Genomic DNA, 22,179 nt, shown 5'->3' on the forward strand with positions numbered 1-22,179 from the left:
AGTCAAAGGTAATATCTTTGAGGTTTCCATTTGCTTGCAATGACTCAAGATAATTTGAGTAAGTGGGATAAAGTGCCTTGAGAAAAGCTATGAGAGGAATGTCTAGTTCAACATTAGTGACTTTGATATCATGCATAATAGATTTTAATTCTGATGCAAGAGCAAGAGGATCATCATTTTGTAATTCAAGGGTGAACAATTTAATCATGAGTTGAACAACTTCAAGTGCAGAGTGTGAGTCATAGAGTTCCTTCAGTTTTTGTAAGGCTTCGAAAGAATTTGAAAATGGTGAAATATTGCGACTCACCTCTTTATTTACTGATGCTACAATCAATGCATAAGCCTTGCTGTTCTTATTTTCCCAAATGGCAAATTCCTCGTCTGAGGTAGGCTGTTCTGGCTCTTTCTCTTTGTCTCCAACACACACTCCTTTCCATAGCTCATTAAAAATGAGAGTGTGTTTGATTTTCCTAGACCACTCAGGATAATTTTTCTTTCCATTGAATACTAGTGTAACGCCTTATTGTTATTAGTACAACAATATAATAAGGGGGTTGTACTAATAACAATAAGGGGTTACACTACTATTATAGGGGCCTAACATGCCCCTGTCCTTCAAAAGGTGTTGTCCTCAACGCTTGAGTAGTTCTTAATGCTTCTATACAAAATTATTGTCCTCCCATGTGGAATCTTCAGCGGGTAAGTTCTTCCACTTAATGAGATACTCTAAAATTGATCGATTTCGTAGCTGCCGGGTTCGTGTTTCTGTGACTGCTCCAAGTTCCAATATGATTTTTCCTTCCTCTTCAAGTTCTGACAATATTGTTTGAATTGGGATATTCTACAACTTTTGAATGAGTGGCCACACTTCTTTGTCCTTCTTGCATTCATCCCTTGCTTTTTTTATCCAATCTGGTTGGATAATAGAAATATCACAAAACAATGCTTCCAAATCCTCATCCTTTCTTGAAAGTGCATCTACAACAAAACATTTCTTACCTTTTCTATAGATGATGTCAAAGTCATAACTCAACATATTTGTGACCCATTTTACTGTTCTTCTAAAGATAATATTTTTTCTAAAAAGTATTTAAGACTATCATGATCCATTTTTACCTTGAACTGTCTTCCCATTGGGTAAGGTCGTCATTTCTTAAGTTCATGTAGTATCGCCAACATTTCCTTCTCATAAATAACTTGCTTGAGATGGAGTCGTAAAAATACCCAATCACCTACATCAAAACTTTTTTCACTGCAATGTTGATCTACCTGTTGTTTCATTCGATTTTGCACCAAAGTGGCGTTATCCTTTAAAAGTTGGAGAACTTGTTGTTGATGCTCGATGTGATCTTTCACTGCTTGAACCTTTTTCTTCTTGATATCTCCTTCTATCCTGAGAGTTTGAGGAGTGGTAATTTCTTCCAATGCTTTACAATATCTAGTCGGATTCATTTCTTGATGCTCAATGTGATCTTTCACTTCTTTAACATTTTTCTTCTTGATATGTCCTTCTATCTTGATAGTTTGAGGAGTGGTAATTCCAGCCAATGCATTACAATATATGGTTGGATTCATTTCTTGTTTCTCGATGTGATCTTTCACTTCTTGAACCTTTTTCTTCTTGATATGTCCTTCTATCTTGAGAGTTTGAGGAGTGGTAATTCTTGCCAATGCTTTAAAAGTTATGGTGGATTCATTTCTTCTTTCCCTGGGGTTGGGTCCAAGTGTGTATCCTCTTCTTTTTATGTTTCTTGATATTTTTCTTCCTCCTCTTCATACTCTATGTAAAATAATTTCTTCTCAGCACACTTATGACCTTTAGTGCATTTGTTATCACAATTGTAACAAAGCCCTTTTTCTCTTTTTTCTTCCAATTGTTGTGGTGTAAACCTTATAGGTTGTGGAAGGCTAGGAGAAGAAACACTTCCATAATTATAGTCATGAGTGGTGGGATTCCTTGTTTCCATAATTTCACTTTCAATTTTTCTTGCCCACTTGAATTCCTTCTCCAATGAATTAGGTTCCCAAAGACGAACCTCATGTTGAATGTTATCATTTAAAGTACCTATGAAGACATCAATCCTTTGCTTCTATGGAATATCATTTACCCTTATATTCAATTTTTGAAAGTCATTAATGTGCTCTACCATTGAACATGTTTTTTTGAGATTTATCAATTGGCTAAAGAAGGTGCTTCTCTTTGTATCCTCATAATGTGCTATCATTTCCTCCATGAAAATTTACCACGTAACAAGTGGTTTACGAGAACAAAGCCCTTTATACCATAAAAATTGATCCGGTTCTAAATATGAAGATGCAATACATACCTTTTGTAACAGTTTCACCTCATGTAGATCAAAATATTGCTCCATCTGTAGTATCCAATTTACCGGATCCTTGCCATCAACTTCCTCATATCGCCTTTTCTTGATTTTAGTAGCTCGATCTTGAAACGACTATAACTTTGCAATTTCAGCTCTTCCAGTTCTGAAATTGCAACCTACAGTAGCCCTCTGTGTCCTCTTTCTAATGCCACTAATCTGATCAAAATTGGATTCTCCAAGAAAGTGTTATGCACACTCTCCCAAGCTGACCTGATTATATACCTTTTCAGAATAGCGAACTTGTATGAAGTTCCACGTGTCACTGTTTTCACCTCTGGTTTTGAAAATACACACAAGAAACTACACTCTGTCCTCCTTTTGTAACTCCTTATGAAATTGCAATCTGATGCTCAGAGAGACAGTTATGATGATCTTCCCAAGGTTACCTGTTTGGAAGGTAATTCGGGGGTCTACAAAAACCATAACTTCCTCAGACTATATCTCTGAAACTATAGCGAGACAGGATCTGAAATTTAGAGACAAGGTTTAGACCGATTTATTCTCAAATGGGTTTTTGTTTTAGCTTCTGAAACTTCGTAGTGAAAAATTTATAGCGAAAATTCCACAATGACCTATTTTAGTTGAAATTCTGGAGCTTGCAAAAACCCTAACTTCCTCAGATCATATATCTGAAAATATAGAGAGAAAAGCTCTGAAAATCAGACACGATATTCAACGTGAGTTCGTCTCAAATGGGTTTTTTTTTTTCTTCTAAAACCTCGTATAAAAAAAAAGTTATAGCGAAAATTCCACAATGACCTATTTGGAGCAGCGAAACCCTAGAATCCAAAGCTCTGATACCAAATGTTATGAAACCGGCTCACAAAAAGATAGAAAAGATAGATCAACGTCTTAGAAATAAACCTCTTCGAGGGGGAAACCTCCTTTACAGTACACAAATGAACAATTCTTGGATGATACAAATGACAAGACCTCCTTTCTATATATAGGAGTCTAAGGGGTCATAATAGAATCAGAGCCAACATAACAATATTAATGTAAGGGCACAATAATAACAATAGTGGGCTTCTATGGAGCACAATAATAACAATATGAGGACTACATGGGTACAACAATATAATAAGGGGGTTGCGCTAATAACAATAAGGGGCTACACTAGTATTATAAGGGCCTAACTGGACCACTCCCACAATAGATATTAATGAGTGCATTTAAAAAAATATATACTTCTGCTGCCAATACGCTGTAAGAAATTGCACTTCTGCTTGTAAAAAAAAGACTACAATTTTATATGTATATAACAAAGGTTATCTGAAATATTAACCCTGGAGTGGTATGAGCAACCAGAGGCGGGCGTACCAGAGAGGAGGGGCAAATGCTTGGGAAAGATTACAGCAGAGGATATTTCAGATTCAAAAGAAAACATAAAAAAAATCCGCCCTCAAATATATCAAAGGATTTGTATTAGATGAAAAGACTCATGATTTTTTTTTTCATAAATAAAAATCGAATTGGCAGATGGTCTGAGGAACTGTGCATCGATACCTATACGGAAAGCTATTACACAGATGCAGAGGAAGATTGATGATAACGCATGTCATGAACTTTTTTTATGAGTTTTGTAGATGAATATGGAGAGGCCGGAGGTCTGGCAAGACAAAAAGATTACCAAAAATGAGAGCACTTATGGACAGACTTTCCGGCCGCAAATGTTTCTTTCACGCAATGGTCGTCCCCCAACATCATGAGCATGAACAACTTCTCTTCAAGGTTGTGTGCCCTCTCAATTCGATGCCCTATCAACGGTGTGGCCTTGTAATCGAGCACCACGAAATCCGCCTTGTTGCCTAGGGCAAAGCTCCCAATCTTGCTGTCGAGCCTCAAAGCCCGCACATCGCCGAGCGTGGCCAAATAAAGCAACTTGAAAGGGTGCAACTTGTGGCCCTGGAGCTGCATAACCTTATAGGCCTCGTTGAGCGTCTGGAGAAGTTGTATGTATGAGCAACGTAATATGCAGGAAGGGAGGGAGCGCTTAATGGAGCAGCGCTTTGATACCATACACCAGAGAGCAGCGCTTTGATACCTAGAGGGAATGCCGAGCAGCACATGCAATATTCAGATTGCATTTACTGGGATTTGGACGTGGGCGGTGAGAACATTAAAGCAAGAATAGAAACACATATGACAATGCACTATTCAGGCCTTTGGAGCATGACAAAGGTGTCAGTTCTACAAAATAGGCAGAACATAGGCCAGGAGGGAGTTACAAGGGCAAACTGTGATGCCAAAGATAGAGCTGGCTCTGATACCATGTTAGGGCAGGAGGTAACTCCTCAAATGAAATTGTGTTATTCATTTAGGTTGTTCATTGTTATATACAAGAGGGAGTGAATGTTCAGTTTATCTCCCGATTACTCTCCATTTCCTCTATTATTTATTTACACTAATTATAATTGTTCACCCAATCCCTATGATTAGGTGTCAACAGAAACGTATAATACTCCTATAAATATTCCTTAATAATCTTTTCAGCCCATGAATCTCCCTTAATTATTATCCTTAAATGATAGTTCCATGTAGGTTTGGTGATTAGCTAATTGAGGGCATGTATTTTTTTAGACTAAATTTTGTATGGTAACGAGGGGGATAAATTCGAGTGCATGCTTCTTTAGGCATTCATTATTTCTTGTAAACAAATGTTTATTTTTTAGGTTTCAATCTTTCCCACAATGTCTAGTGCAAGGAATGTAGGAGGAATGGGCACAAGTTCTTGTTTTGCCTACATGTTTAAATGTTGAAGGTTATGAAGTGCGTTGAAATTTTATCAACACCGCAACCTCTATATTCTCAATGCGAGGTTCAATGGAATTGATTCCATTACCAAACCTCAATAAATTTTCTTTTTAAATAGATATGGACAGTTTTTGTGTTAATAATAAAAAGAGGGGTTTGTGATCATACTTTCCAGTCCTGGCCAGTTGCATATGTTGCTCAATGATGTCCTCTTCCATGTCTACTGCTTGGTCATGTCCAAAAGAACCAACTAAAGTTAGGGAACTTTTGGCTTCATACGAACAAAATATAGGGAACTTCTGGCTTCATATTTGGAGATAACTCTAGGCAAAATATGATTTTTTCTCTGTTTTTGAATGGGTTTCCATTTCATGTTTAAGTTAATTGGTACACTTGGGTAGGAAATGTATAATATTCCTATAAATATTCCCTAAGAAACTTTTTAGCCCATGTATCTCCCTTAATTATTATCCTTAAATGATAATTCCATGTAGGTTTGGTGATTAGCCAATTGAGGGAAATCATTGTTTTAGTCAAAATTTTATATGGTAATGAGGGGGCCAAATTCATGTGCATTTGTTATGAAACCAGCTCACAAAAAGATAGAAAAGATAGATCAATGCCTTAGAATTCAGCCTCTTCGAGGGGGCAAACTCCTTTACATTACACAAATGAATGATTCTTTTATGATTCAAATGACAAAACCTCATTTCTATATATAGGAGTCTAAGGATTCACAATATAACCCAGCCGACCTAAAAATAATAATATAAAGGCACAAAAATAAAAATAGAGGGATTCTATGGGGCACAATAATAACAATATGGGGACAATAGGGGCACAACAATATTAATAAGGGATACACCTACAATAGTAATGGGGTAATCACTAGTATTATAGGGACCTAACATGCCCATCTCCTTCAAAAAAGTGTTGTCCTCAACGCTTGAGTAGTTATGGATGCTTTTGTATAAAATTATCATCCTCCCATGTGGAATCTTCAGCGGATAAGTTCTTCCACTTGATGAGATACTCCGAAATTGATCGATTTCGTAGCTGTCGAGTTCTTGTTTCTGTGACTTCTTCCGGTTCCATTATAATTTTTCCTTCCTCGTCAAGTTCTGGCAATATTGTTTGAACTGGGAGCTTGTCGCCTATAACCTTCTTTAAACATGAAACATGGAAAACTGGGTGCACTCGAGAAGTTGCAGGAAGCTCCAATTTGTATGCCATAGTACCAATCTTTTGCAACACCTTGTATGGACCATAATACTTTGATGATAATTTATTATCCTTCTTAGCTTGCTTGAGGGACATTTGTTTATATGGTTGTAGCCATAGGATTACCCAATCACCTACATCAAAACTTATTTCGCTGCGATGTTGATTTGCCTGTTGTTTCATTCTATTTTGCGCCAACATGAGGTTATCCTTTAAGAGTTGGAGTACTTGTTGTTGATGCTCGATGTGATGTGTTAGTGTCAGTCTTTACAACCTTCCTCCAGTGATCAAATATGCTCTTACAAAGTGATTTTGAAGTGTCAAGGTCAAATTTTGTCATTTCAGTGAGTCTTCAAGCAAAATTTGGTCACTAGGCATTAGGTCTAGGGTTTGCCCAAATGTCAGTCCATGTCACCATTCAGCTGAGTTTATCATCATTCATAGGGTTTTCATTATTATTTCAGTGTCTAATGAGTCATTTCACACCTTGTTCATGCTTCAGTTGCACCTAGGCAAGGTCATTTCCCTCTCCTAGGGTTTTGAAGGCAATTTCTCTTGGATGGTCAAATCACCGGCAAAACTTGTTTCCTGATGTTCATACACCTTTCCCTATCCCTAAAGTACCTTATCAAACACTTACCATACCTTAGATCCGCCAAATTCCTCATTTTTGCACAAACCCTAGTTTCTAGCTACAATCTGGCAATTTTCTAGGTTTGGCCTGTGTTTTGCCATTTTGGACCCCTTCCCCTCACTCAATCTCTGAGATTCCACTTTCCCCTGCTTCCTAACATCCCTCCCTACTTCCAAAAATTTCCCCAAGAATTTAGAAGCCCCTTATCCCCTTCATTTCGCTCCATTTCGACAAAATCCCTTGTTTCACACATCGGGACAAGTTTCACTCAAAAGATGTTTCTGAGCAATCAAAGATGAATTTTGCAAAACTGAGAGAGGTTTTTGTCCAAAACATGCCAAAGAAGAAAAACCTCTTTCACTTTTTACACAGGTGTCATGGTTTGAGAGAAATGTCAAAAATACCGGTGAGAACAAAGGTGCTCCAAGGACGGTTGGCCAAAGCACAAAAACAAAGGAAAACGCCCGATCCACTCCAAATTTTGGCCAAAGCCTCTTTGACTGAGCATGGTACTTGATTGGGGACTCCCAGCCCAAATTTCAGGAAATTTGGAGAAAATTTTGTCATTTGTGAATTTTTTGTGCAATTTTACAGGTTTTGGCCGTTGGAGTGGTCTCACCCCGCACGCGACCACTCGTGGGGACAGCTCAGAACGGGGAAAACTCTACATTTTTGGAATTTCCATGCAAAAATACACTTGCCTATGGATGGACTTAAAATTTTATGGAGATTTGGACTTCCAAAAGCTCAAAATACATGCAAATTTTGACTTTCAGCCCCTTTTTTGAGTTGCAGAAAGCTGCCTTGGGAGAAATGACTTTTGAGGGGTCAAATCAACTCCAAATTCAGAAATTCTAGTTGGGTTAGAAATTAGACTCATAGAACTTTCCAACAAGCTATCTTGCACTTGATTTGGACACCAGGAAGGCCCTCAAACACAGCTGCCAATGTGCGCGACCACTCCAAGGGAGGGGCGCGACCACTCAGGGAAATTTCACCATTTTGACTATTTCGGCCTGCAAAACACTGTTTTTACTTTAGTTGACTTTTGATGTATGTAAATGATGGATTGTTGGGTAATTTTCATGGCACATGGAATACATTTACTCTCCTTTAACACTTCTAGAAGTTTCCTTGATGTAAATAGTGAATATTAAATGCATGGATGGGTTACCTAAGTTTTAGAGGCAAGTTGTTTTGACTGCCTATTATCTAGTGCTCAGTTTAGAATTAGTTGAAACAACTCCTAGGAAGCTGAGCTCGACCCCTAGAGGTGGGGAAAGGAGTTGGATGATCTATATTATGCCTTCTCTTGCTCATTTTCATGGTTGGACTCTTGAGGGAGAAGCTCTATTGTATATTTTACTTGTATCTCTGCAATTTGAGGAAAAGGAAGGCCAGGGTTTTGCAGACATCATTGTGGATTCTTGTGGATTATTGTGTTGATGGTGTGTTTACTACTTGTCATTGTAAGTGTGTTCATGTGTTCCATCTCTTATTCTATTGCTGCTAATTAAACAAAAGAAGTGATAAAGTTTGAATTCATGCATGCCATGCTCAGCTTTCAATTTTGTTTAATATTTATGTTTTCCACTGTCTGAAGAGGATTCAAAGTCATTGTTTGCCCTCTTTAGCTCCCTCTATTTCTTCCTTGATCATCCATCTCAGCTTAAGGCATCAGCACAAACTCCTACCTTGCCCCAAAGACCCACCTGCAAAAACTGAGCTCAATCCCCACACCCTGGATTGCACTCCCTCCAATTGCCACCAAAAACCCCAAAAACTTTAAATCAACCATCCTTATGAGTTTACTAGCCTAATATCAGTGTTCCTAATTGGGTCAGCTCATCCTATTGAAAGATCTACCGAGTTTGACCGGAGAGAGCCTTCTCATACCCCGTAGGGCTAGCTACGAGGTGAAATGGTTTGATGTTGCCTTGAAGGTTTACCTTCCTCAGCCTAGGGTGAAATCTCAAGCGCCAACATACTGGCGACCATACTGGGGAGAACAAAATTGTCTGTGGATTGACGTGTTTGTTTCATAAGTCTTAGACGGAGCCTGAAGTTATGCCAGAAGCCTTCGAAAACAAGCTTGTTTTACATCAGCGTTAGTAGATAAACGCTGCTTCAGTAAATCTCCGTGAGCTTGTGAATACAACACTTCATTTGCATTTTACCCCAGTACATGTATCAAGTTCAGATCTGATTGTTGATGGTGGACAACGATCAGACACTTGAAAGGCTGAAATCATTCACTTGGCGACTCTACATCAGTTTCAAGATCAGATCCAAAGACTCCACTGGAGGATGATCCCGACCAGCAAAAACATGAAAGGACAACATGGACAGACCAGGTATTCAAGTTGGAATTTCATCCAAGACATTTTGTTCTTTGTCATAAATTATTTCTTCTCTTTTCCCAAGAATGTTAAGAAGGCTTTGCAAAGTATACTATGTTTGAGAAGAGATCCTCGACCTGCAGTTGATTCTTTCCCTTTGAAGATTGTAAAAACCAAAGATTTGCATGCCTTTGAGCTTGATCAAAATCCTTTTTTCGAATTTTGTGATGAACCTCAAGAGACCAAGACTGATGCTATACCTTCTGTACATACCCCTTCACCTTGTAAAATTCCAGATCGGTATAAACCTCTTGTTTTACCTTCTTTTCTTCATGCTTTCCCCAAAAACTATGATCTATACTTGCCGATGTTTGATGGTGAATGTAAGAATGTCAACGCTGAGCAACATGTGCAGAATTTTGAGAATTTTCTAGATCTTTTTGAAGTTGATGATGAAGATGTCAGTATTAGGCTTTTTGCTCTTTCTTTGCAAGCCAAAGTGAAGAATTGGTTCAAAGCCCTGCCTGATGCGAGCATCTCAGATTTCCAACAGTTCATCAAAGTTTTTCTCGACAGGTGGATGATCGGGCAGAACCTTTTCTTGATTGTAGAAGAGTATAACCAGCTAAAAAGACTGCCAGGTGAGACAGTACAACAGTTTTCGGCCAGATTTAATCAAGTTTATTTTTCAATCCTAGTTGATATAAGGCCTACTCCTAGATCTGCTCTCTTGCACTATCTGGGTGCCTTTGATCCGGAGATGGAGTTTCAGTTGAGAGAAAGGGATATTGCAACACTTCACGAGATGCAAAACAGTGCAGTAAGTGTAGAGGCTCATTTGCTGATCCGAAGGGCAAGGATGAAGGAAGAAGAGATGAAAAACATAGATCTGGCCGAATCAACATCTTTAGAGGTGAAACTTGACATTTTGGTAAGTGCAGTGGAAAAGATGATTGACAAGATCAACGCAAGAAATTCTTCTAATGTTCAAGCCCATGGCTCGCTGATTGAAGAAGAACAAGTTGCCGATTCAAATCATTTTCTTTTTGATGCCAATTGTCATAGATCTGATAATGATTGTTTTTTAGATCACCTTGGAGAAGAGAGAGCTGTTGATATGATGTGTATGTTTGATGACGATTTGCCTCATTATGATCAGTATGATGATGATTATGTTCTCCAAACAAACGCTAATCTTGCAGACAAACCAGCAACTAGTTTGTGGGAGGAAAAAGTTCATTTTCAGCAGCTTGAATACAATTTTCAGCCATCACATATCAGCTATGACAGTGACGAGGAAAGTGCAGCAAATTTTGAAATAAGTGAAGGATCTTTGCCTCTTTGTTTTGAGTCATTTCAGTTCATCAGAGATAACTACCATGCAATCAGAAATCAGTTTTCAACAAGTCTTGATTTAGACCATCTTGAGAGCAAAGAAAATTTTGTTCAAGACTTCTCATATTCAGATTTGCAGCCCCAAAATGCCATTGGTTTTCAAATTGCAGATGAAGGCATGGAAGTTGACATATTTGATCAAATGATACAAGAAGGTTCCCTACCTTTTTGTTTCGAAACATTTCAGTTTTTGAAGGGTAGGTTGTATAGTAAATCTTTAAATGGACAGCCTATAACAAATCAGCAATCTATCAGTGTAAATGTTGAGGATGAGACAGATGACAAAATTCTTGAGCAGCCTGTAGCATCAGATTTGCAGCTACCAAATGAACTTGAAGGGCAGATTATAGACGAAGGTATGGCAGCCGACATACATGATTTGATGATGCAGGAAGATTCTATGCCCTTTTGTTTCGAAGCATTTCAGTTTATAAGGCAGAATCTTTGTAAAACTTCTCAAGAAAAAGATGAACAACTAGAAGGATGTCATACATTTTCAATGGATATATTGCAGCGGTCTTTTCAAGTTTTTCATGATCCAATAGCTGATGTTTTGGATGAGGTTTGCAGTCAAAGTCTTTCTCCATTGACCACATGTGAGCTTGAAACATGTGCTGATATGAATTTGATCCAGCAGTCAGTTTATTTGTCATTTTCAGCAGAGGTCTCGTCACAAGACTTAGATCAAAGTTTGCATTCATGGTATGAGGAAACGAGAAGTAATCTATTAGATGAGTTAAGTTCCAGTGTGCTTGAATTTCATGATCCTTATGCAGTGTTTTTGGAGGCAGATAGAGAATTTATATCATTCAATGGATCTGTTTCTAATTTGTCATGGGAGTTGCCTTTCAGTAGTTCTCTCTTGTTGGTCATAAGTGAGAACTTGTGGAGAATTCGAACAGCAGATCGGATACTTGCTTGGTTACATTGGTTGTTTCATTTCACTTGATCAGGTGATGAATGAAACTGTTAGAGTAGGTTGTGATGAATAAGCTCCCTTTTGAGCATCTTTCTAGTTGGTCGATTATGTTTAAGTATTGAGTCAGTTTTTAGTTGAGTCATGAGTCCTTTGTTAGTCCATTTTCAGTCTTGTTGTTAAGTTAGTTTGAGTCGGTTTTCAGTCATGCATTTCAGCTTGAGTTTTTGACTCCATTGCCCAATGATTGTAAGGCACTGGTCTGCTCTCCCAGAGGTCTAAGGTTCTTGGCACCTCCAAGGAGCTACCATCCCCATTGGAGCCAATGTTAGTGTCAGTCTTTACAGCCTTCCTCCAGTGATCAAATATGCTCTTACAAAGTGATTTTGAAGTGTCAAGGTCAAATTTTGTCATTTCAGTGAGTCTTCAAGCAAAATTTGGCAACTAGGCATTAGGTCTAGGGTTTGCCCAAATGTCAGTCCATGTCACCATTCAGCTGAGTTTATCATCATTCATAGGGTTGTCATTATTATGTCAGTGTCTAATGAGTCATTTCACACCTTGTTCATGCTTCAGTTGCACCTAGGCAAGGTCATTTCCCTCTCCTAGGGTTTTGAAGGCAATTTCTCTTGGATGGTCAAATCACCGGCAAAACTTGTTTCCTGATGTTCATACACCTTTCCCTATCCCTAAAGTACCTTATCAAACACTTCCCATCCCTTAGATCCGCCAAATTCCTCATTTTTGCACAAACCCTAGTTTCTAGCTACAATCTGGCAATTTTCTAGGTTTGGCCTGTTTTTTGCCCTTTTGGACCCCTTCCCTTCACTCAATCTCTGAGATTCCACTTTCCCCTACTTCCTAACATCCCTCCCTACTTCCAAAAATTTCCCCAAGAATTTAGAAGCCCCTTATCCCCTTCATTTCGCTCCATTTCGACAAAATCCCTTGTTTCACACATCGGGACAAGTTTCACTCAAAAGCTGTTTCTGAGCAATCAAAGATGAATTTTGAAAAACTGAGAGAGGTTTTTGTCCACAACATGCCAAATAAGAAAAACCTCTTTCACTTTTTACACAGGTGTCATGGTTTGAGATAAATGTCAAAAATACCGGCGAGAACGAAGGTGCTCCAAGGACGGTTGGCCAAAGCACAAAAACGAAGGAAAACGCCCGATCCACTCCAAATTTTGGCCAAAGCCTCTTTGAATGAGCATGGTACTTGATTGGGGACTCCCAGCCCAAATTTCAAGAAATTTGGAGAAAATTTTGTCATTTGTGAATTTTTTGTGCAATTTTACAGGTTTTGGCCGTTGGAGTGGTCTCACCCCGCGCGCGACCACTCGTGGGGACAGCTCAGAACGGGGAAAACTCTACATTTTTGGAATTTCCATGCAAAAATACACTTGCCTATGGATGGACTTAAAATTTTATGGAGATTTGGACTTCCAAAAGCTCAAAATACATGCAAATTTTGACTTTCAGCCCCTTTTTTGAGTTGCAGAAAGCTGCCTTGGGAGAAATGCCTTTTGAGGGGTCAAATCAACTCCAAATTCAGAAATTCAAGTGGGGTTGGAAAGTAGACTCATAGACCTTTCCAAAAAGCTATCTTGCACCTGATTTGGACACCAGGAAGGCCCTCAAACACAGCTGCCAATGTGCGCGACCACTCCAAGGGAGGGGCGCGACCACTCAGGGAAATTTCACCATTTTGACTATTTCGGCCTGCAAAACACTGTTTTTACTTTGGTTGACTTTTGATGTATGTAAATGATGGATTGTTGGGTAATTTTCATGGAACATGGATACATTTACTCTCCTTTAACACTTCTAGAAGTTTCCTTGATGTAAATAGTGAATATTAAATGCATGGATGGGTTACCTAAGTTTTAGAGGCAAGTTGTTTTGACTGCCTATTATCTAGTGCTCAGTTTAGAATTAGTTGAAACAGCTCCTAGGAAGCTGAGCTCGACCCCTAGAGGTGGGGAAAGGAGTTGGATGATCTATATTATGCCTTCTCTTGCTCATTTTCATGGTTGGACTCTTGAGGGAGAAGCTCTATTGTATATTTTACTTGTATCTCTGCAATTTGAGGAAAAGGAAGGCCAGGGTTTTGCAGACATCATTGTGGATTCTTGTGGATTATTGTGTTGATGGTGTGTTTACTACTTGTCATTGTAAGTGTGTTCATGTGTTCCATCTCTTATTCTATTGCTGCTAATTAAACAAAAGAAGTGATAAAGTTTGAATTCATGCATGCCATGCTCAGCTTTCAATTTTGTTTAATATTTATGTTTTCCACTGTTTGAAGAGGATTCAAAGTCATTGTTTGCCCTCTTTAGCTCCCTCTCTTTCTTCCTTGATCATCCATCTCAGCTTAAGGCATCAGCACAAACTCCTACCTTGCCCCAAAGACCCACCTGCAAAAACTGAGCTCAATCCCCACACCCTGGATTGCACTCCCTCCAATTGCCACCAAAAACCCCAAAAACTTTAAATCAACCCTCCTTATCAGTTTACTAGCCTAATATCAGTGTTCCTAATTGGGTCAGCTCATCCTATTGAAAGATCTACCGAGTTTGACCGGAGAGAGCCTTCTCATACCCCGTAGGGCTAGCTACGAGGTGAAATGGTTTGATGTTGCCTTGAAGGTTTACCTTCCTCAGCCTAGGGTGAAATCTCAAGCGCTAACATGATGTTCCACTGCTTGAACCCTAGAAATTTCTCTTAAATATGATGTGATGGATGGTGGCTGATATCCATAAAGTGCAATAAATGGGGTCATTTTTGTTGTTGTATGGAAGGAAGTGTTATACCACCATTCAGCCAGAGGCAACCATTTGACCCATTGTGTCTGTTTATCAGATACAAAGCAACGAAGATATCCTTCCAAACATTTGTTTACTATCTCATTTTGCCCATCAGATTGAGGATGATAAGATGAGCTATGAGCTAACTGAGTACCGAGACAAGAAAATAATTTTGTCCAAAAATTTCCAATGAAAATGGGATCTCTGTCACTTACAATAATCTTTGGGTTTCCATGTAGCTTTTGAATTGTTTCCATAAATGTATCGTAAACTGTACTAGCTTTAAATGGATGTGATAATGCACAAAAGTGTGCATACTTGGTAAGTCTGTCAACTACCACCATTATGAAACTCTTTCCCTCAGACTTGGGTAAACCTGTGATAAAATCCATTGAAACCTCCTCCCAACGTTGGCTTGGAATGGATAAAGGTTGTAATAGACTTGGGGTCTTAATTGTTTCAACTTTATTTTGTTGGCAAAGCAAACATTCCACCACAAACTTTTGAATATCCGACTTAAGGCCATCCCAAAAAAATTCTTTCTTAACCCTGTGGTAAGTTTTTAAAAATCCTGAGTGCCCTCCTAAGGGAGAAGTGTGCGATTCCATAAGAATCTTTTGTTTGAGTTGGGAATTCTTACAAGGTATAAGCAATATTTGTACCATAACGAATCATTTTTCCAGCTAAATGTATCAGATGTACTCGAATCTTGTTGTAACTTTCGAATAAGTTCCCACACTTCTTCATCATTCTTCCATTCCTCCCTTGCTTCATTTATCCAATCTGGTTGAATAATAGAAATGGCGCACAACAATGCTTCCACATCCTCATCCTTTCTTGAGAGTGCATCTGCCACCACATTTTGCTTCCCTTTTTTGTAGATGATTTCAAAGTCATAACCCAACATCTTTGTGACCCACTTTTGTTGCTCTCCAGAGGATAATCTTTGTTCTAAAAAGTATTTAAGGCTATCATGATCCGTTTTTACCTTGAAGTGTCTTCCCATTAGGTAGGGTCGCCATTTCTTAAGTGCATGTAGTATTGCCAAAATTTCCTTCTCATAAATAGCTTTGTGTGGAAACTTTCCCTTGATTGGACGACTTTCAAAAGCAATGGGTCTTTCAGCTTGCATTAAAACAGCACTAATTCCATTTCCTGAAGCATCACATTCCATAATAAAGGTTTTTGTGAAGTCCAGTGTAGCTAAGACCAGTGCTTGGCACATTTCCTCTTTAAGATGTTCGAAGGCCTTTGTTGCTTTTGGAGTCCATGAAAATTCATCTCTCTTCAATAATGTTGTTAGAGGTGCTGCTATTCTCCCATAATTCTTAACAAACTTGCGATAATACCCTGTCAAGCCGAGAAATCCTCGCAAATGCTTTATGGATGTGGGGATTTTCCATTCCTTAATGGCTTTAATTTTGCTAGGGTCTACCTTAACTCCTTCATGAGATACAATATGACCCAGATATTCCACCTCTTGTACTCCAAAGAAACATTTGGATCTTTTTGCATATGATTGTTTCTCCTCCAATAGTTGTAGCACCCTGTCAACATGTTCAACATGATCCTTCCAAGACTTGCTATAGATTAGTATATCATCAAAAAATACTAAAACAAATTTTCTAAGGAAGGGTTTGAAAATGGAATTCATTAAACCTTGAAATGTAGAAGGTGCATTGGTAAGGCCAAAAGGCATGACAAAAAATTCATAATGACCCTCATGAGTTCTAAGTGTTGTTTTCGGAAAGTCTTCAATCTTCATTCTGATTTGATGATATCCTGAACGAAGATCCAACTTGGTGAAGTAAATTGATCCATGCAAATCATCCAGTAATTCATCAATGACAGGAATGGGAAACTTATCTTTAATAGTGAACTTGTTGAGCTCCCTATAATTCAGACACATGGGCCATGATCCATCCTTCTTGTGCACCAATACTACTGGAGCAGAGAAAGAACTTTGACTAGGCTGAATTACACCAGCCTATAGAATTTCTGCAACCATATGTTCAATTTCACTCTTTTGGGCATAGGGATATCTGCACGGCCTGATGTTTGGAGGAACACTTCTTGGAATCAGATGAATAGCATGATCATGATCACGAATAGGTGGGAGACCTTTGGGAGTCTCAAATACCTTGGAATGATTGTCCAAGACTTTTTGGAGATCTGGAGAAATAGATGATTTCGATGTGGAAACATCCAACGAACATAATTGTGCAATTACACCTCTTTGTTCCTTTTTTAGAAGCTTTGTCATTCCATTAGAGCCGATTATCTTTCCCGGTTTCCTTGCAATACCCCTTAATTCAACTTCCTTTCCTTCTGCAGAAAATTTCATGAAAAGTTCTTGAAAATTAAAAGCTATTGTACCCATTGGACTCCTAGTACAACATCAGAACCTCCCATTGGAATGGAAAGCATTGGGCTAGTCAATACATATTCTCCCATGGATAGCTTGATATTATGGCACTTTCTAGAGCAATTAATCCTTCCTCCATTTGAAACCATCACTTGACACTCATGTGTTGGATATAGGAAGCAATTCTTTTGCTACCTTACAATGAATAAAATTGTGGGTACTTCCTGAATCAATCAACACTATTACCTTTTTCTTCTTGATTTGTCCTTCTATCTTGATGGTTTGAGGAGTGGTAATTCCAGCCAATGAATTACAAGATATGGTTGGATTCATTTCTTCTTTGTCTAGGCTTTGTTTGTGGAGTATATCCTCTTCTTTTTACCTTTCTTGCTCCTTTTCTTCTTCCTCTTCACAATCTATGTAAAATAATTTCTTCTCATCACACTTATGACCTTTAGTGTATTTTTTATCACAACTGTAACAAAGCCCTTTTGCTCTTTTTTCTTCCAATTGTTGTGGTGTCAACCTTATAGGTTGTGGAAGACTAGGGGAAACATCACTTCCATATTTATAGTTGTGAGTGGTATGCTTCCTGGTTGCCATAATTTTGCTTTCCATTTTTCTTGCTAACCTGAATTCCTTCTCTAATGAATTAGGTTCCCAAAGGCGAACATCATGTTGGATATTATCCTTTAAAGTCCCTATGAACACTTCAATCCTATGCTCCTCTGGAATATTTTTTACCCATATGTTCAATTTTTGGAACTCCTCAATGTGCTCCATTATTGAACCCTTTCGTTTGAGACTTATCAATTGGCTAAAAAAAGTGTTGCTTTTTCTATCCTCATAATGTGCTGTCAATTCTTCTATAAAAATTGCCCAAGTGATAATTTGTTTACGAGAGCAAAGCCATTGATACCATACAAACTGATTTGGTTCCAAATATAAAGTTGCAATACGTACCTTTTGTGTGTTTTTCACATTATTGAGATTGAACAATTGCTCCATCTGTAATATCCATGTTGCAGGATCCTTTCCATCAAACTTCCTCATATCGATTTTTGGAATATGGTGGGTCTTTGATCCAACATTAGAGTCTATGAAATCATGATTAACATTTCTTTTGTTTGCATCATGATTTTCCTTTACTACCCTTTCACCATTAGTAAGTATTTCTTGTACAAAATTTGTCAAATCTGTCTTCAAATTTGCCATGCCTTTCTTCAAATCTGTCTTCAAATCTATCTTCAAATCGTCCATCTTAGCTTCCACACCATTCATCTTGGCTTACATGCCCTTTATCTTAGATTCCATGCCATTTATCTTAGCTTCTATTAGCTTTTGTGAGAGTGACATTTGTTGCACTTGGTCTTGTAATTTTGATATATCATGTAGCATTTCTTCCTCTTCTTCATGAGTCATGCTAGAGCTTTCAGGTTGCTTACTAGGTGTTTGCATTTTCTTTCCTCGGGGCATCAGTTACTAATAATAATGCTCTACTATGCCCTTTGAATTCCTTCAAAATAAATTTTCAAACCAAGCTTAAGCATAAATTTAAAAAAATCTACACACCTTTTTTTTCACTTTGTAGGAGCTTGATATTTCCTCTAATGTATCTTTGTAATTTTGGATCATCCAATTCTGAAATTGCGACCTGCAGTAGCCCTCTATGTCCTCTTTCCAACGCCACCAGTCTGATCCAAATTGGATTCTCCACGGAAGAGTTATGCCAAATCTCCTACAGTGACTTGATTATGGACTAGTTCAATAGAGTGAAATTGTACGATGTGCCACGTGTCCCTGTTTCGACCTTTGGCTCTGAGTCTGTCCTCTTTCTTTACCTTCTTAGGAAATTTCAATCCGATGCTCAAAGAGAAAGTTATGACGATTTTCCTCAGGTCACCTGTTTGGAATGTTTCAGGAGTTTGCAAAAAGATCAACTTCCTCAGATCATATCTCCGCAAATTTAGTGCAAAAAGCTCTGAAATTCGGACCCGAGGTTCAGTGCGATTTCATCTCAATTGGGTTTTTTTTTCGCTTCTGAAGCATCGCAGAAAAAAAGTTATAGCGAAAATGCCACGATGACCTATTTGGAGCAGCAAAACCCTAGAATCCAAAGCTCTGATACCAAATGTTATGAAACCAGCTCACAAAAAGATAGAAAAGATAGCTCAACGCCTTAGAATTTAGCCTCTTCGAGGGGGAAACCTCCTTTACATTACACAAATGAATGATTCTTTTATGATTCAAATGAAAAAACCTCCTTTCTATATATAGGAGTCTAAGGATTCACAATATAACCCAACCGACCTAACAATAATAATATAAAGGCACAAAAATAAAAATAGAGGGATTCTATGGGGCACAATAATAAAAAAATGGGGACAATAGGGGCACAATAATATTAATAAGGGATACACCTACAATAGTAATGGGGTAATCACTAGTATTATAGGGACCCAACAACATTCTTCCTCAAGCATACTTTGTTTCTTGTAAAAAATGTTTATTTTTTAGGTTTCAGTCTTGCCCACAAGGTCTAGTGCAAGGAATGTAAGAGGAATGGGCACAAGTACTTCTTTTGCCTACATGTTTAAATGTCAAAAGTTATGAAGAGTGTTGAAAGTTTATAAACACTACAACTTCTATCTTCTCAATGTGAGATTCCATGGTTTTGATTCCATTACCAAACATCAATAAATTTCCTTTTTAAACAGACCTAGATAGTTTTTGTGTTAGTACAAAGTGGGGTTTTTGATCATATGTCCAATCCTCACCAGTTGCATATGTTTCTCAATGATTTCCTCTTCCATGTCTGTTGCTTGGTCATGTTGCAATCATACTTTTACTATTATAATGTTCTTTTGGTTTCGTCAAGGCGTTTCTCAACATCCCTTATGACACTCGCTAACGATTTCTCTCATTTGATGGAGTGTTATAGGATTTTCAACCAAATAGGTATTTTTCAAATCTATTTTTGTTGAGTGATGGAAGTTCAGGTAGTATAGAATAAATTGACCAAACATCTGCTACGTTGTCTAGCAAGCAAATATCAATTAGAAGTGAAAATATTAGAAGAAAATTCCATAAATGCATCAATTTTTTCCCGCTAAAGGGGGGTCATGTTATTATCATAATAAGATCATAGATGACATTTAGGTGCCCTTATAGATGACAATTAGCTTCCCTTGAGGTATAAACATCTAGTGAAACAATGGGCACCCAAGGATATTCCTAAAATAAACAATGATTTTTCTGTCAATGAAAGGATATACTGCATTTCCCCATCGTGATTACATGGTTTGGAGATATTTTCCATGGATGGCACAAAGGTATGTTACAAAGGATTAATTTAATTGATGGACTATGTCAGGCCCTATTACAGTTACAATGATTGGGTACGACTTGTCCAATATACCAAAAGTATGTGAAGATATGGAGTGGCTACAAAATATATACAACTAAAATACAATGATCAAAATAAATATTCAACTATGTATATTGATGGAAGGCCAAAATCAGTAGCTAATATTGCAGGGTTTATAAATAGTGCACGACCCATGACCACAAATAAGCAACCCGATTGCATATTTGAGGGGCTTGAAGGACAATGTGCATTCGTACGTGCCATTAAATCAATAGTTGCAGGGGAAGAGTTTCTCATTGATTACATTTTGAATCAAATAGATACAAATGTTGCTATTATGGGGGCAGTATGTATTCAATTTTACCCAACTTGTAAGAAATGTCTATTATATCTTATGATTGTCATTTACTACAATATATTGTCAAACATCTTGCAAGTTGAGGAAACACTTTCAAAGTATTGTTTCTATACAATATGGAATATATATTGATCCTCTCATAATTCCTTTTCCAAGAGCCTTCCAAGATGATGAGGTTTTTATAAATTTAGAACCTTTTATATTGGCCATGATATAACATGAAGTTTCTATATAAATTTAGACGCATGTCAATAGTGGTTTTATTATTAGTATAATTATGATTGACTGTGGATGAATTGCAAATTACACTATTTTATAAACATGGTGATAAGGGAAAGGCACTAACCTTAGAGAAGTCCACATATGCTCCCAAGGAAGATTTACTGAAGAAGAAATTTGTATGCCCATCGATCGAATCCAAAAAATAAATAAGCTTCGAATGAAAGCAAATACGAAATTCAGTTCTTTAGTTCTGATTGAGCCTCATATATAAGAGATAAGAGGCGAAATCAAAACCTTGATGTGCAAAATTCATTAGTATGGGGTGAGTAACTCATTTAATTATATCGTTTATTTGTTTATAATTTTATTTATCTCATCCTTTATAAAAATACTCTTTATTTTACAGGACTTTTTGGCGGAGTATGATCCTCATGCTATGATTATGGGGGTAAACATTGGTAGCAATGTTGATGCTCCATCTATGAGTGATGAACCAGTTATTGAGACTAGTACACCCACTCAACCACACACGACAATATTTGCACCTCCTTAACAACATACATCAATATCTGTAGATGATGTTGTGGATGTAGAGCATGATATCATTACAGAATTTGAAGTGAGATTTCTTGGATCTTCCCGTGTTACTAGCACGAGAACACTACCAATTACGTTTTTGGTAGATGAGGAAAATGTACCCATGAAAATAGAGAAACTTCCAGGTATTTAAGAAGTGTTTTAAATATTAAGTACAATCTAATTGAAATTAACTTATAGTCTATGATAATTTTAAACAAATGATAATATCGTTTTACAAAAAATGATGTATTCTATAGGCATTTGTATGAAATAAACTTGGAAATATTTGGGCCCTCCATTCACAGAAACTAGAAATCCCAAAGTTTCAAGTTGAAATATGAACTTATAACCAGGATGGTTCGCATGTTCGATGAGGGCACCTTCAACAAAACTGGATTTACCTCCAAGGATGAATTATATTTAAAATATTTGTGAGACCAGTATAGGTCTCATTTGGAAAGGACAAGGTCGCATGAGTGCCCTCCACGGATTCCAAATATGGAGTGGAAAGCGCTCGTGGTATATGCAAACGAGAAGGCACTGCGAAAAGCAGGGAAGACACCACTCAGACTAAGAAGGTACGAGTCACTTTTAATAATGTAATTATGATGCTTTATCATCATTGTAACATCTAATTAAATTTTTAAATATTTTAAATATAAGTTGCGAGATACATCCAAAGCCATGATGACTAGAATAGCCAAACATGGGAAGCATCATCTTGGCCTGGGTGGTTACTCAAAACTGACCACAAAAATTGTAAGTATATAAAAAAATAATTTGCATCCAAATTATAAATTCTTAACAAATTTAATTTAATATCATAGAAGAAGAAA

This window comes from Pinus tabuliformis, chromosome 5_2 (genome assembly GCF_031772625.1).
Source record: "Pinus tabuliformis cultivar Carrire ecotype Pingquan chromosome 5_2, CPIR1, whole genome shotgun sequence".
NCBI classification, from domain to species: Eukaryota; Viridiplantae; Streptophyta; class Pinopsida; order Pinales; family Pinaceae; genus Pinus; species Pinus tabuliformis.